Below are 14,947 nucleotides of genomic sequence, written 5' to 3'. Positions count from 1 at the left end.
CCTTGAACCAGATCCTTGCGTGAAGACTTTCAATCATGCTTTGCCTAGTCAGTGTCCTCCAAGGAATTAAGCCTAGTGCTGCACCAGAAATCACACTTCAGCCACAAGAACAAAATTTCTGTAAAATGTCTGTGAAGTATGTAATTGTAAAGACTAGTACATACCATATTCATCTTATAAACAGAATCCCAAGTACAGCCTCGTCATGATTGGCCACTCCCTAGCATCTTTGTTGTCATGGTTTCCCTGTCTCTTATCTTTGTTTTACTTTACTTCCGTGTTGTTGTTCTGATCCTTAGTTTTGTTTTCTCCGCACCTCATGAGTTGCAGCTGTGTCTTGTTAAATCTTATTGTATTTGTAGTTAAACTATGCCTTGTTGCCTGTATGTTTGCTGGTCATTGTATTCCATGCCTTGTTTGCTATAACTTGTGTTTATCCTAGCTACTGTGATTCCTATCCTCTGTGTTATTCCTAGTCCCTGTTTGTCTTATTATGTATTCCCGGACTCTATGTGTTGGATTACTGAAACTGGACTGTTCTAACAACTCTGTTTGAGCAGTTGCCCTTAATAAATCTTGCTCTTCTCAGTGTATGCATCCGCCTCGTGATTGCTCCATGTTACAACCCGACATAATAGTAGAAATGGTAATAATAATAATAATAATAATAATAATAGTACTTAATATTCATCTCAGTAGATCATTTATCTTGGAACAATAAGTTTATAACAATGGTGAAGATGAATAGAATCACAAAGGAAATGATACATTATGAATTTTAAAAATATGGTGTTGCTAAGGCAAAGCGAAAGATTTTTGAAGCATTTAATGATGGTGTCGCTGGTAATTCCCACCTCTTATGACCTATGAATATAATGCGGACTTTCCTACTCACCCTGGGAAAAAATTATTGTTCATTTTTTATATTGGTTTGTTTTTCTATTCTCTCAGGGACATTTGGCATCTTTATTTGCCTCAGACCTTGGGTCTGAAGCCCAGGTAAATACATTTAATCCAGGACTTGGAATATGCTGGAAATTATGACCATATATCAAACCATACTGATTTGTGCTCCTTGTTAAACTTGTGAAAGAGTGCTAATGAGTCATTTGTTTACCACTTTTGCAAGGAAATATAATTCTAGCAGGTACTGTCTGTGGGTCTAATGCCTAATTGAAACTGAGGAGATTAGGTCTGCCAGTTTGGTTTGAACATCACGTTCATGTTCTAATAAGAGCAACAGAAGAACCACATATTTCATAGCCCACTGATATAGCAAAGCAGTTGAGCACCACTATGTGCCCTACACAGCTGAAGACATTAAGGAGTGAATGGAGAGTGTGTGTGTTGGGGGTGGGGGTGTGAGACAGAGAGAGAGCGCATAAAGTTAAATGAGGGAGCTGGATGTTGATTATGATAAAAGTCTGCTGAATCCAGCAATAAAAACAGCTTGGCTACGGAAAGGGGATGCGGATATGGAAATGTGAAATTATTTTTATTTCTCTGTTTCTAACTCACTCCCTCTCTCTCACTCCTTCTCTCTTCCTCTCTCTTTCTCTCTTGTTTTACTTTTAATTTATCTAATGCATTCACAAAATGCATACACACATATATGTTCATATTGCTACTGTAGTACAGATCATTAAAAACGGTAATGAAAATGACAGGACTCTGAGTCGAGCAAAATTAAGGATAGAATTAATAAGAATGTCACTGTATCATTTTTCTCCCTCTAACCCTGTTGATTCACAATAGATGTGGAGGCCATGTGTCCAGGTCTTAAAGTACTTGGGTGAGCTTATCTATTGTACTAAGTGAAATCTTTATTGTACAAACAATATGAATTTTGACTGTGAATCTTCAGTCCAACAGATACTATGGTGTGATTTTTAAAAGAGTACTTTTACTAGTGTGCGTTGTGGCCAGTGAATTTTTTAAAGGTGTAGACAATGCAAAACATTCACTGTCCACCTTTCACACTGTTAAATCTAGTCTAACTAGGTAACTGGCTAATTAAGGAAACTATGTACATTGTGTATACAGAATTCAAGAGCAAATGTTCAATGATAGGTCATCTCATGTATGGAATGCTTTTGAACCTAGTGAGATATTCTAATTATCTCTCTCTCTCTCACACACACTCTCTCTTTCTCTCTCCCTCTGTCTCTCTTTCTTTCTAGTCTTCTCTACACATTAGCTTGTGTCTATGGATTTTATTTAGGCTTTGACTGGTTCTAATTTTTCTTTGGGCAAACAGCACAAAGTGTGTACACATAAGTAGGCCCTGAGTGTCCAGGGGGAGTAAATCATTCAAGCAGCTGCCACATTAGATTGCTAGTGAAAGTTAATTTAAGTGAATTCACACAGGTTTTACTGTGCAAGTAAGATGTGTCACATCAGAGCGGATCTGCCCCCATACTGCAGATTCTCACTCTGAATTAGAGCACCAGTCAGGTGTTCAGTATTCTCTGTTCAATATAACACATACACAAAGGACATTTCCATATTTCTAAAGCAGCAAAAAAAAAAACCCAAAAAAAACCCCAAAAAACACAGGAAGAAAAGAAAAGGGATGAGAGAGATTGATTCATAAATAAATTATAATATTCTGTCTGGTCTAGAAATAGGAATATTTTTCCAGTTTGTATTTTATGCAGGAGGGGTAAAATATAATCTCTTTTTAATGCCTTGTATAAACAGTGGGAGGTTGTTAAAAATATTACAAATATAACCTTATGATAATCAATTTAAACATTGAAAAAAAAATTAAGTATCTACAGCACTGTATTATTGTTAATCCTATTTATTTATTAAAGATTATTATATAATGAACTGGGTTTTGTGAGTAACAGATGAAATGCAGTTGAAAACAAATGTAATAGGATGCTAAAATTATATTTTTTACATTGTTTGTTCTGAATGAGTCAAATCTCAAATATGCAAAAGTGATTTTCCATACCTGTATCCCTGGTTAGATGACTGGTTAGATGACAGTAGATGACTGTTAATTCAAGAAGTGAACTTGCTGACATGGCCCACAGAAAACCCTTTAAAATCTCTGTCATGCCACATGATTTTGCCTGAGGATTCATTGTTTCTACAAGCTCACAGTGTTGGAAAGATATTTGAAGTAGTATTGGAGTTTAGCAGACATATGGTTAAAAACAAGGCCCCTTCCCTTACAACATTTTTGTTGATTTGCTGATTTGTTGATTTGTGAACTTAACCTAACCTGCAATGACATCATTCGCAGCTCTTATATGAGCCACAATTTATGATTTTGAGGACCCCAGTAGCTTTGGATGGATCTTAGTTCACACTTCAGACTCTCAAGAAAGACTCTAGCTTTTTTAGACAGGTCTACTTGTTTCTGTCTAAAGTGCAGGTGGCAGAAAGGGTGAATGAGTCCAGTGTACCAATTGTTAAAACCAGGCTGTACACAGTAACCAGACCACTTCTCAGCTGCCAGATTCATTAATGAGGCTGACAAATCTGAATCGCATGAAGGGCCTCTTGGACTGTGATTATTTATTCATTTAGTTTGATTCAGAGCTGCGTTCCTCCAGTGGACCACTCTGTCTCCTCACCCTGGCAAACATACTGGCTATGTGCCCTCCTCTTACATATCAAAGCTCCTGCTCACCTCCCTGCACACAATGTTTCCTTCAGGGACTTTCACAAAACAAAATCAGAAGGAAAAAAACAACAACACATGGATTCATTCACTGAGGGAGGTGAGAGAGTGGGAGTGTGAGAGGTGAGAGAGAGAGACAGACAGAGAGCAAGCACTCAGACTGGTTCTGCTGCTGCTGTTTGGGCTTTGTCTCTGATCTCCGCTTGAGGGTCTCAGGAGGCCAGCGCTTAGGAAACGGGCTATAAAATATCAATAGAGAGGACTCGCAGAACACTACACACACTGAGGATATTCATTTCCACAGCTTCATTGTGTTCATCAGCACAGTTACACGGAAATGATATGTTATAGAGCACTGCTCAGACTACATTAATCTGTAAATACCAAGTACGTATCAACACAGACAATGTCAAGGAATGTCGGAATAGGAATTATTTAATGAAATTCTGAGTTTACCACACTTTTCACATTTGTAACATTTTTTAACATCCCTTAACAATGTTCCTTAAGTTCTATTCAAATCTCCATCAACAGACATATTAATAAGGGTAAATAAACCCATCAGTGTAGTCAAAGAAGACAGCAATAGCATCAGACCCTGAGGCAATACCGCACTCGCTCTGTAATTTCCCCACTAAACCGGAAAATAACACTTTCCTGTCTTCAGATAGATTACCTGTCTGGGCATTAAGACCACATTAAGACCACAAGAGGCAGCCAGTCCACCTCTTAAAAGGTGCCCCATCCTCTGCCCCTGGAAAACCACAGTGCAATTACATCTGCCTGTTAAAAGCCTAGAGAGAGAGGGGAAAGAGAGAGAGAGAGAGAGAGAGAGAGAGAGAGAGAGAGAGAGAGAGAGAGAGAGAGAGAGAGAGAGAGAGAGAGAGAGTCCCAGCTGTCAAAAATCATTTATATGACTGAAGGAATTCTGCCTGTTGTCCTGGAGCATATGGTTGTAGTAGCCATCATTATCAAGCTCATTGAATACAGTAACTGTGAATGACCATGTATTTTCAGCTGGGTCTATAACTGAGCAAACAAGAGCAATGCAGGGCACTCAGTGAGGATATAGCACCAAACACCGGAACTTCCTCACCAACAAAGCCAGTCTCAGCCTAGGGATCAGAAGACCAGACAACCTCAGTGTGATGGGGTTAAAGGATGCATAAACGTAATGAGACAAAGAGGGCACAGAGTCTTCTGTGTTTACATCTATGCAAAAGGAGTTTGTGTTTAACTCAGGATAGACTGTCAGCTAGAACTGAACCTTGAGGGACACCTTGCGTAACAGTGGGAGCAGAAGAGCAGAGTTTATCAGTGAACACATAGGCTGGTATAGAGATGGGTTGAAAAGGCCATGCTCTGAGTTTAATGAAAGATGATGGTTAGGGTCATCTGCAGAGCAGCATCACAATTTGAAGTAACAAATGAAATGAGCGGCCATCATTCCACTCTTTGTTCATCACACAGTTGTTATTAGGGTTTTTGACTGTACCATCTCTCAGTTCAAACCTATATGAGCATCGTCGGATTTCAAGATTCCAAATGTCACAGAAAGAGAGAGACAGAGACATAGAGACAGGGAGAGAGGGAGTGTGTGAACGTCCAAATGAATGATGACTCAATTAGACAGGCTGTTTTGTGTTATTAGATTGCTTTTCTTATGCTAATAAGATGGGTTGAATTTCCCTCAACAGGAATGTCCTGTGCTCCGGCTGTTCTCCTCACTCCCTTCTTTCATTAGTTCATCAAAACTGAAGTGCTCTTCAGCTCATCCATCGTCTTTCCAAATCACGTTTGCAAGAAAATAAAATTATCAAGAGCAACACTAATTGGAGGGTTATTTCCCATCATATGTGCTAAGTTGTTTAAATTTGCTTTTACCATCATATTTAACCATGATTGGAGGATTTTGCTCTGTAAACTGATTACGAAGCAAAATAGTTCTCACAAGTGTGTAATTGCAGATCAATGATGTATAATCCCATGCTTTAGGAACTCTAAAGTGTATGAAATGCTCATCAGTAACACTTGTGTACATGTGTATAGAATATACTTAAGTGCCAATAGATGACAATCAGTAATGGGATTACAGTATTTTTGTGATAAATCTTTATAGCCTAAGGTGTTTACAACCTCATTATTAACACAGAACTGTAAAAGGTTAGAGTGTCATGACTCAAGTAGCATGCGTTCTCTATATAGCCTACATGTCTTATTCTACTGCCTCTAAGGCTGTGTCCACTGCCTCTAAGACTGTGTCCACTGTGACCAAGGTATTTTCCTCTCATTTCACTTCACCTCCGCAAACTTCTGCCTTTCTCAGATCCTCTCAGCCTCCACCAATCTGTCATTACAGTAATCAACACAGTGGAAGAGTCTGAAGCTACAGAGGCTCAGCCTGGCAGGCTCATGCCCCCTGTGTTAAGAACTGGCTGGACATGCCAAATGATGAATCATCACATTTATGAAATATTAAAATGGGAGGAAGCAAGAGACAACTTTCTTATTCAGTGCTGCTTTTAATAATGGTCTGGGTAACAATGTGCTTGCCATTTTTTACTCTCCTGTCTCGTTTCTTTAATAGACCGAAATTACTGACCGGTTATAATAATAGCCTGTTGGCTCAAGCAGGCGGGTTCAGATATAGAGATGCACTACTCTAGTGGATGACCACTTTAAAAGTAACTCTATATGAAAAAGCAGAATCAATGGATGCTTTTATCTAATGTGATATTTCCATTTCTTGTGATTGCTGGTTCTCTCTCTCTCTCTATCTCTCTCTCTCCCTCACTCTCTCTCACTCTCTCTCTCTAGCTCTCTTTCTTTCTTCCAGTCTATCAAACTCTACCCCCTTGCTCGTTATGATCAGGACCTGGTACTAGCTTCACTAAGGCTTGCCCAGCATGCTAGGGCATGTGTATGAGTCTGGAGGTCTGGGCAGCAGTGTGGGCTGGTATCACACTGCCTAATTGACCCCCTGGTGTGCAGGGAGGGAGCCAGCAGACGTGTGGCCCACACTCTCTAATTGACCCTCCAGGTACCTTTCTGTATAGCAGTAAATGAACCCTGGGTAAATAATGGAGGCTTTGATTAATAGCTGGCAGTTTGGGGCAGATCACCTACAGGGGGTGTGGGTGGGAGAGAGGAGTCTTCCTTAAAAAGGGTCTTAAACAAGGAGCACATCCATAGAGAAGTGATGCCTAAACTAATCAATTTATCATGACAAGTTTAGATTAAGTGGAACTGTAATTAGCAATATGACCATATGACCTCTCTGTGTAGATTATGTATATGTGTGTCTCAGATCTATTTATACCACTTCTGTAAGACTTTCTGGATTAAGAAAAGTCAATGTTTAACCACAAAAGGTAAACTACATACATGACGGGAAACATCTTCATTTTCATTAAACTTCAAATATTTAATTAACTATGCTACATAATCACATTGGACAAAAATCCCACATATATAGAATTTATTATTATCTATTAGCATTTTTCTTCTGCTTGTTCTGTATCGCTGAATGGGATGTACCTTTGGTTGGCACACACCATTAGTAAAAGAGCTGTGTATTAACATATTAAAATGGAAAAAAATGCATTTTTGAAAAAGCCTATAGAGCACATTATCATTCCTGTCTGCAGTTTAAGAGTCCAATATCTGGCAGAAGAGTTAGTAAATGAAACGTTATTTCAGTTATTACTTAACCTTATATTACCCATTGGGATGAATTTGTTGACAGGTCTGCAGTGCAATAACACTTCCAGTGGCATTCACTTTTCTGACAGTTTTCATTAACAAATACTTTCCAACTGTAAGTCTGGTCTTCCTCCAATGGGGACAGCTTAAGTGTGTGTGTGTGTGTGTGTGTGTGTGTGTGTGTGTGTGTGTGTGTGTGTGTGTGTGAAAGAGAGAGAGAGAGAGAGAGAGAGAGAGAGAGAGAGAGAGAGAGAGAGAGAGAGAGAGAGAGTGTGTGTGTAGGCTGAGTAATTGCAAGCCCACAATCTATACATAGCATTTTATCAACACCAGTTGTCCATTGGGAAATACATTCATGAACAATACAAGAGTAATTATTCATATGTTAGTTAACAAAAAGGGGGAGATGTATGCTTAGTCTTGGTCACATGATAGGCTGTCAAAGTTATTGCATATCCATAGAATGCCTAACCCACTTGGCCCATGATTTCCTAATATAGTACATTCTTACTATATTACATAACTGCCCTGCCTTCCCTAATATAGTAACTTCTTAATACCAAGTAGAATTAAATTTCATAGTGATGTAAATGTTTATCAGCAATTAATGTGCTTTATTTCTACCAGTCAACACCATGTTAATATAAAAAGTAACCTTATTGCATTAAGCCTGCATGAGCAGACGTTAATGTATTTCCTAGTTACCCTTATTCCTGTTCTTCGGTTACTTATGTCTACACTAATATCTGATGGTAAGCCTAAGACGTGGAGGGCAGTTTGATGCATGTGGTTCTATTCGCACTGCATTGGTCATCACTCATTTGTAGCTCATTTGTCTCAATGGATCCCCTTTGACCTGAGAGAGAATAGTGATAAAAGGACCCTTCATTACATCGGCTGATAAAAACAATGGCTGTACTCCCAAGAGTGGGTGGAAATCAATGACAAAAGCTTTGGTATATAAAAAACAACAACGATCCTATAGAAAGTAAAGCAAAAATACACCAAAAAGAATGATGGTTGGCAATACAACAGTTTATCTATTTAATTTTAACTTAAGGTTAAAGGTTAGTTAAGGTATTTACAGGCAAATTACATGGAGTATCACATTAATAAGCAGGTGTGGTTTTAGTACAGGAACAAGGGAGCAACATTTGCTTAAATTTGATTTAAAAACTCTTGAAGACTAAAGGAAGCATCTTCATTTTCATGCACCATCAGCTGCATGGACAGAGCAAGTCTGACATAGTTCTCATAAATCCAGACTAATGAAATAATCACGAGTGCTTCCATTTGCACATTAAAACTAATTTTAGAGTTGAATGTTTGAGCCAAGCCAAACTTCAAGCAAATTGCATGGGGATTATTATGTGGGATTATACAATTAGCAATGGGAATTTCATTTGCATCTGTTCATCTTTCACAGTCTAGCATTCACAAGCTCATACTGCTCACAGTCAAGACAAACTGCAGCAGAACTAAAGGAGAAAAGAGGAGTCACGCACAACATGCAGTGACTCCCTGTGAATGTGTTGTCTGGGAGCAATCACATAGGAGATGACCCTGAATGGAATGAACAATGGAAGGACGACTGAGCTCCAGCACAGTACATGAGGACGGGGATAAGTCATGTTAAAATGAACAAAAGCACTGGAATAAGAGCAGAGATGATGCTCTGTCTATCCACATCCCTAATATTGCTGGACATCAACTTTTGCACTCTGCCATTACACACAAACACGCTCTCTCTCACACACAGATGCAACATACTTGTATGATTTTGTTTTTTCAACTGACCTATGTATTACTGTAGCTAAATAATGCTACATCTACACTGAAGCCTAGTAACTAACCTTAGTAACTAAAATCAAATCTCTCAAATAATCACCAAATGCCATCTCAATGACAAAGGTTTCATGTTTTCCTATAAACACTGGGGCATCTGCTCCCCATGAAATACTAAAAACACCCCCCCCCCCCCCCGCACACACACACACACATGCACAGTCCATAACTGATTAGCAGTGAGGAAGGCCATTTCCTCCCTGCGGCTGCTAAAATATTAATCAAGCACACAGAGGAGTGTGCCGGAGTTCCCAGTGAGGATGTCTTCTAATGGTAATACATGAACCTGGCAGAGAGGCAGGCGCCGCCTCCCTAATAGCCTCAGAAAGAGAGGAGAGGAGAGGGGGAGAGCTAGGAGGAACAGGGCCGTCACAGGGGATAGACACAGGGAGAGAGAGAGAGAGAGAGAGAGAGAGAGAGAGAGAGAGAGAGAGAGAGAGAGAGAGAGAGAGAGAGAGAGAGAGAGGGAGAGACAGGGAGAGAGAGAGGGAGAGAGAGGGAGAGAGAGTGGGGGAGAGAGAGGGAAAGTTGGAGAGAGAGAGGAGGAGAGTTGGAGAGAGAGAGAGAGAGAGAGAGAGAGAGAGAGAGAGAGAGGAGAGTTGAAGAGAGCGAGAGAGAGCGAAGGAGGAGAGTTGGAGAGAGAGAGTGAGGAGAGTTGGAGATAGAGAGAGGAAAAGAGTTGGAGAGAGAGAGGAGAGTTGGGGAGAGAGAGAGGGGGGGGAGGAGGAGAGTTGGAGAGAGAGAGGTGGAGAGTTAGAGAGAGAGAGAGAGAGAGAGAGAGAGAGAGAGAGAGAGAGAGAGAGAGAGAGAGAGGGAGATAGAGTGGGGGAGAGAGTGGGGGGAGAGAGGGGGGGAGAGAGAGAGAGGGAGAGTTGGAGAGAGAGGAGGAGAGTTGGAGAGAGAGAGGAGGAGAGTTGGAGAGAGAGAGGAGGAGAGTTGGAGAGAGAGGAGGAGAGTTGGAGAGAGAGAGGAGGAGAGTTGGAGAGAGAGCAAGAGAGAGAGAAGGAGGAGAGTTGGAGAGAGAGAGAGAGAGAGTGAGAGAGAGAGAGAGAGAGAGAGAGAGAGAGAGAGAGAGGAAAAGAGTTGGAGAGAGAGAGAGGAGAGTTGGAGAGAGAGAGAGAGAGAGAGAGAGAGAGAGAGAGAGAGAGAGAGAGGAGGAGAGTTGGAGAGAGAGAGAGAGAGAGAGAGAGAGAGAGAGAGAGAGAGAGAGAGAGAGAGAGAGAGGAGAGTTGGAGAGAGAGAGAGAGAGGAGAGTTGGAGAGAGAGAGAGAGAGAGAGAGAGAGAGAGAGAGAGGAGGAGAGTTGGAGAGAGAGAGAGAGAGAGAGAGAGAGAGAGGAGAGTTGGAGAGAGAGAGAGAGAGAGAGATAGAGAGGAGAGTTGGAGAGAGAGAGAGAGAGAGAGAGAGAGAGAGAGAGAGAGAGAGAGGGGAGGCAGAGAAAGATAGAGAAATAGATTCCCCTGTATGCTCACACTGCTGTACTTTAGTCCTATGAGGGGCACTTATTCTAAATGAGAATATCTCCCAAAGTTGCTTCTCTGTGTATTCAGAGTGTAACAAGGGCCTGAATGTTCCCCTTTGCTAATGCTCTTTAGAGCTGTGATAAACTCACCACTACTAGGCTATGATTAATTCTCTGCCCAAAATGATCACTAGGCCTCTTGACCAACTGGAATCATGGCTATATCTGCTGATTGCAGAGCTGAAGTGTTAAATTATGTAGCAAAGCACACTGCCAGCATGTGGCATACAGTCCAACTGTGTTCCGCCAGCTAAACTGCAAGGTACAATTTGAAACATATCAAAACTTCTCATATTTTATGTATTTTAGATATTTCATCCATGGTGCTATTAGTAGCTGAAAGTGTCTGTTTTATTGGCTCCAGTTTTGCAGGACAATCAAGCAATGCTAAAGAGAAGAAAAACTGAGGTAGTTACCATGCAGAAGACTAATTAATATCGCACTTTTATGGGGTTTTACTGACAACAGACTATCATTACCTTATGGTTTTATCTTCGGTAGCATCAGCGCAGCGGGGGAGCCAGGTGTGGAGTGGGAGCAATACACCTCTATAACGCTCGCTATGTCTCAGGTGCCAAGCCAGTGTAAAGCTGGCAGCCTGCCATCTGCAGTGACTGGAACCTGAACCTCCTGTTCTGCTCCAACAGAGCAAGTTCAGGACACGCTTAAAAGCTTTATTTCTGATTCTCCTTTAGTGCCCTTGCTCGGAATGGGGCCTGCAGCAGCAGACTCTTATAGGCAGTGTGTTAAGTGAGAGCATGTAAGCATTATGTCCATTCGTCAGCCGCCAAAACACATCTCCAAGGCCAGAGTGTATTGCTGGAAGACAGTCAGTCTCACCACGGCACATTTCTAAGAGGGCTCCTGACTTGAACTTGAAGTCTTTTACCTGGACTGCTCCATGGCAGGCATGAAACTGAATCACTTTGTAGCTGCTCAAACACATAAAATTGAGTATATGTAATGAGAAAACTCAAGATTGGCAAAGAAATTATCTTTTTCTTAAATGATTAGTACTTATTTAAATAATTACACTTCTGCATAGAACCTGATAAACACACACACACACACACACAAATAAATATATAAATAAATGAATAAATAAAAAAAACATTATTGTTGACAAAAATCAGCATTATTCCCTCATTGTTGCATTTTCACTGAATGCAAACTTGGTTTTTCACTGGTGGCTCAAACACACCTCTGTGAAATTTGTGTAATCATTGTAGTTTTACCAGAACTAAGAAGTTATTTAACTGAAACAATCAGTCTCACAGCTGTTCTTTAAACCCCCTCATTCTATATTGAAGACAAGAGGGTGAAGTCAAGCCTGACAAATCTGTGCTCTCTCTCCTTCAGTCTGTCAATAATTAGATGCAACAGGCATTACACTGTATGTAAATGAGCTACATTCTTTAAAGTCTTATGGAATACCATTAATGACTTTTAAAACAGAAAGAGAGATTGGATAAAAGTCTCAAGATATTGCTGGTAAACTATGTCAAAGCTACTTTCTAATCAAGCTAACAGCGTAATCCAAACATTTTCATTTGTTGAATGAGTGGAACAAGAAAAGAAAAGAGACTTCAAGCATGTTAAATGTATCGAAAGTGAAATTAATCATGACTGTGTCTCAGTCCAATAAACATAACAAGAGTAATATGATATCTACAGCTGAAGTCATGCAGAGATGAAGGAGAAAAGAGCGGAGCTTGCATGAAATAGGTCTATAACTGCCATCGTGGGTCTGCCATTGTGTTGCTTTGCCTAATGTAAACCGATAAACCTGGCTAACCTTGCAGCTCCAGTCAATGCTTATTTAGAATACCATTGATTAACAGTTCTGATTATTGATTATGTCGTGCTGCTTGAGGAATTCCAATTGGTCCCGATCAGAGGATGGCCTGCAGCAAATTGGACTGTTCACTCAGGACAGCAGCCCGGGCATCCAGACAGCCTGAAGCATACCACACTCTGCTAGTGAGAAACAGCAGGAGGGAAATATGTTGATCCTTTATGGGTTTTTTTTTTTTTTTCAGAGATTCAGTACATATGTGCACAAAGATTCAGCCATTTCATTAATTTCGTATGGTGATAATTGTTAGCAATTGTTCTCTTTGTTTACACCTTGTGCTATTTATTCAATATGACCTTAAAATGGTAAGGCGACTTGAACTGAAAGTGCTGCCAGCAATAATCTTTTTAAATGAGCATAAGGGTGGTTGTGTTTATGATATCTAGAAGTTCTGCGAGTGTGATTAAATTATTGCAGGTAACTAATGTCCAATATGTCCACAATTGGTTCTGTTTAGGAGGCGAGATGTGGTCATAGCTCTGTGTTGACATCCTGAGAAATCCAGATTTAAATTGCTCTGACATGTGTTCCCACCGGGAGCCTCATGGCCATTTTAGAATTCCAACGTAGTCAACGTGCACTGCCACCCACCCTAGACAAAAAGACTAAATGCTCACTCTCTCTTAAGCCCCCACTTTCACAAATACACTAAGAGAAAGACTGTCCCCAAACAAACATCAGTATAGCTCTTAATGAAAATAAAAAGAACAGTAATGCTGTGAGAAATATAAATGGTAGCCTACACAACATGTCATTACCAAAATGACCAATAAAATGGTGGAAATTAACATTAACACCACATTAAATACTTCGGCAGCAACATTGCCCCTTCAAGAGGAAGCAAATCATTTGGGCCTGTCCCAGACAGGGCAAAATAAGGCTAAAGAGTAATCATGTAAATGACCATGCAGCTGAAAAAAGCACGCATTGAATATATGATCACTGAGCAAATATCTGCGCAACATGGGTGCTTCTCAGAATGCTTCTCTCTTCCTCGTTATATGACTGTGCTGTGAAATGGCGTCGCACAAATATGGTAGCATTTTTAGAATTCATTATCAAAAAACAAGGAAAACCAACTCAGGTAATCAATAATTGTAACAAATAATAACAAATATATAATGAGAAAGAAACATTATGAACAGCAATTAAGTGTCCTATGTTAAACAAAATCAATAAGACAGTGGACAAACACTTTATGTGAACAATGGGGCTTTGTTTTCAGTGCAGGTTGGAAAGCTTCCTAGAATACTAAGGAATCTAGAGCACCAGGGCAGATGATCACTTTTACAAACACTTGTCAGTGAATGTTTGCAAACGAAGACAAGCAGTGACCCACCGGCTAAAGCTTTTGAACTGAACATTTGCTGAACTCCTATACGCACTGCAGCTTTACCTACGAAGTGTCTATTGCGGGTCCACCACTCTGGCAGTGCAGGAGACACAAGGGTCGTGTTTGTCTACCCCCCACCAGGGCCGCGCTCCCACCTCAGACCTCAGCCATGCCGATGAATAATGTAATGAGCGGGATGGTGTGATGTGTGCAGTCAGCACCCTCAGCCACTCCTGTCGAGCTGTGCACTTTGACTGGGGTAGGTCACTTCCGTAATGAGCCAGTGGTGGGTAGGTATCGAGTGAGATATACGAGATGGGCCCCAACTCAAGGCCAAGGTCAACGCCTCGCACTCTGCGCACCTCCAAATTACAGTGTACCAGACAGAAGCTTTTTAAGTGGCGCTGATCATAGCAGACTGCGATCCACGCCAGCGTGCGAGTCCTCATTGTGTTAGGAACCTCTGATTTCAGTCATGAGAAAAGATCCATCAGGGCATTTCATTCACTGAGATTTATTAGATTTAATACATTTAGCACCAGATGCATAAGGTCTGGGTGCAACAGGTTAAATAAATGGCCATAAATAAATTTAGGTAAGTGTACTGTATCAGGACAAGGCAAAAAAGTCATAATGGCTCAGTGTCAGTGTAACCTCTAATCCTGCTACTCATTATGATCTAACATCACACAGTCCGTATTAGCGGTTGATGATTGTCTCGGTCCTTAAGAGTGTTTATAATAAATATGTCAGGTTGCTGGTGAAACATGAGTGAGGTGATAACTATGTTATACTGGCTTATGAAAAGCAAGGGGTTGCTATTTGTTCATTTCCCAAAGTAATCAATGCCCATCTCCCACCCATCTCACATTTCAATGGACTCCTGGGAGAAGAAATCCAAGCATGTATCATGCTGGAATGACCAGCTTCTACTCTGGACACATCCCCTCATTCCCAGTCACTGTTCCCAGTTGTCTGTTTGAATACCATTTAAAAAATGGTTATGCAGTACTCTTTGCTACCCATTTTGCTGTGCATGTACATTTGTAAATGTAGA

Source organism: Electrophorus electricus, chromosome 4 (assembly GCF_013358815.1).
Source record: "Electrophorus electricus isolate fEleEle1 chromosome 4, fEleEle1.pri, whole genome shotgun sequence".
NCBI lineage: Eukaryota > Metazoa > Chordata > Actinopteri > Gymnotiformes > Gymnotidae > Electrophorus > Electrophorus electricus.
The sequence above is the reverse complement of the archived record's forward strand: the minus strand, read 5'-3'. Positions refer to the sequence as shown.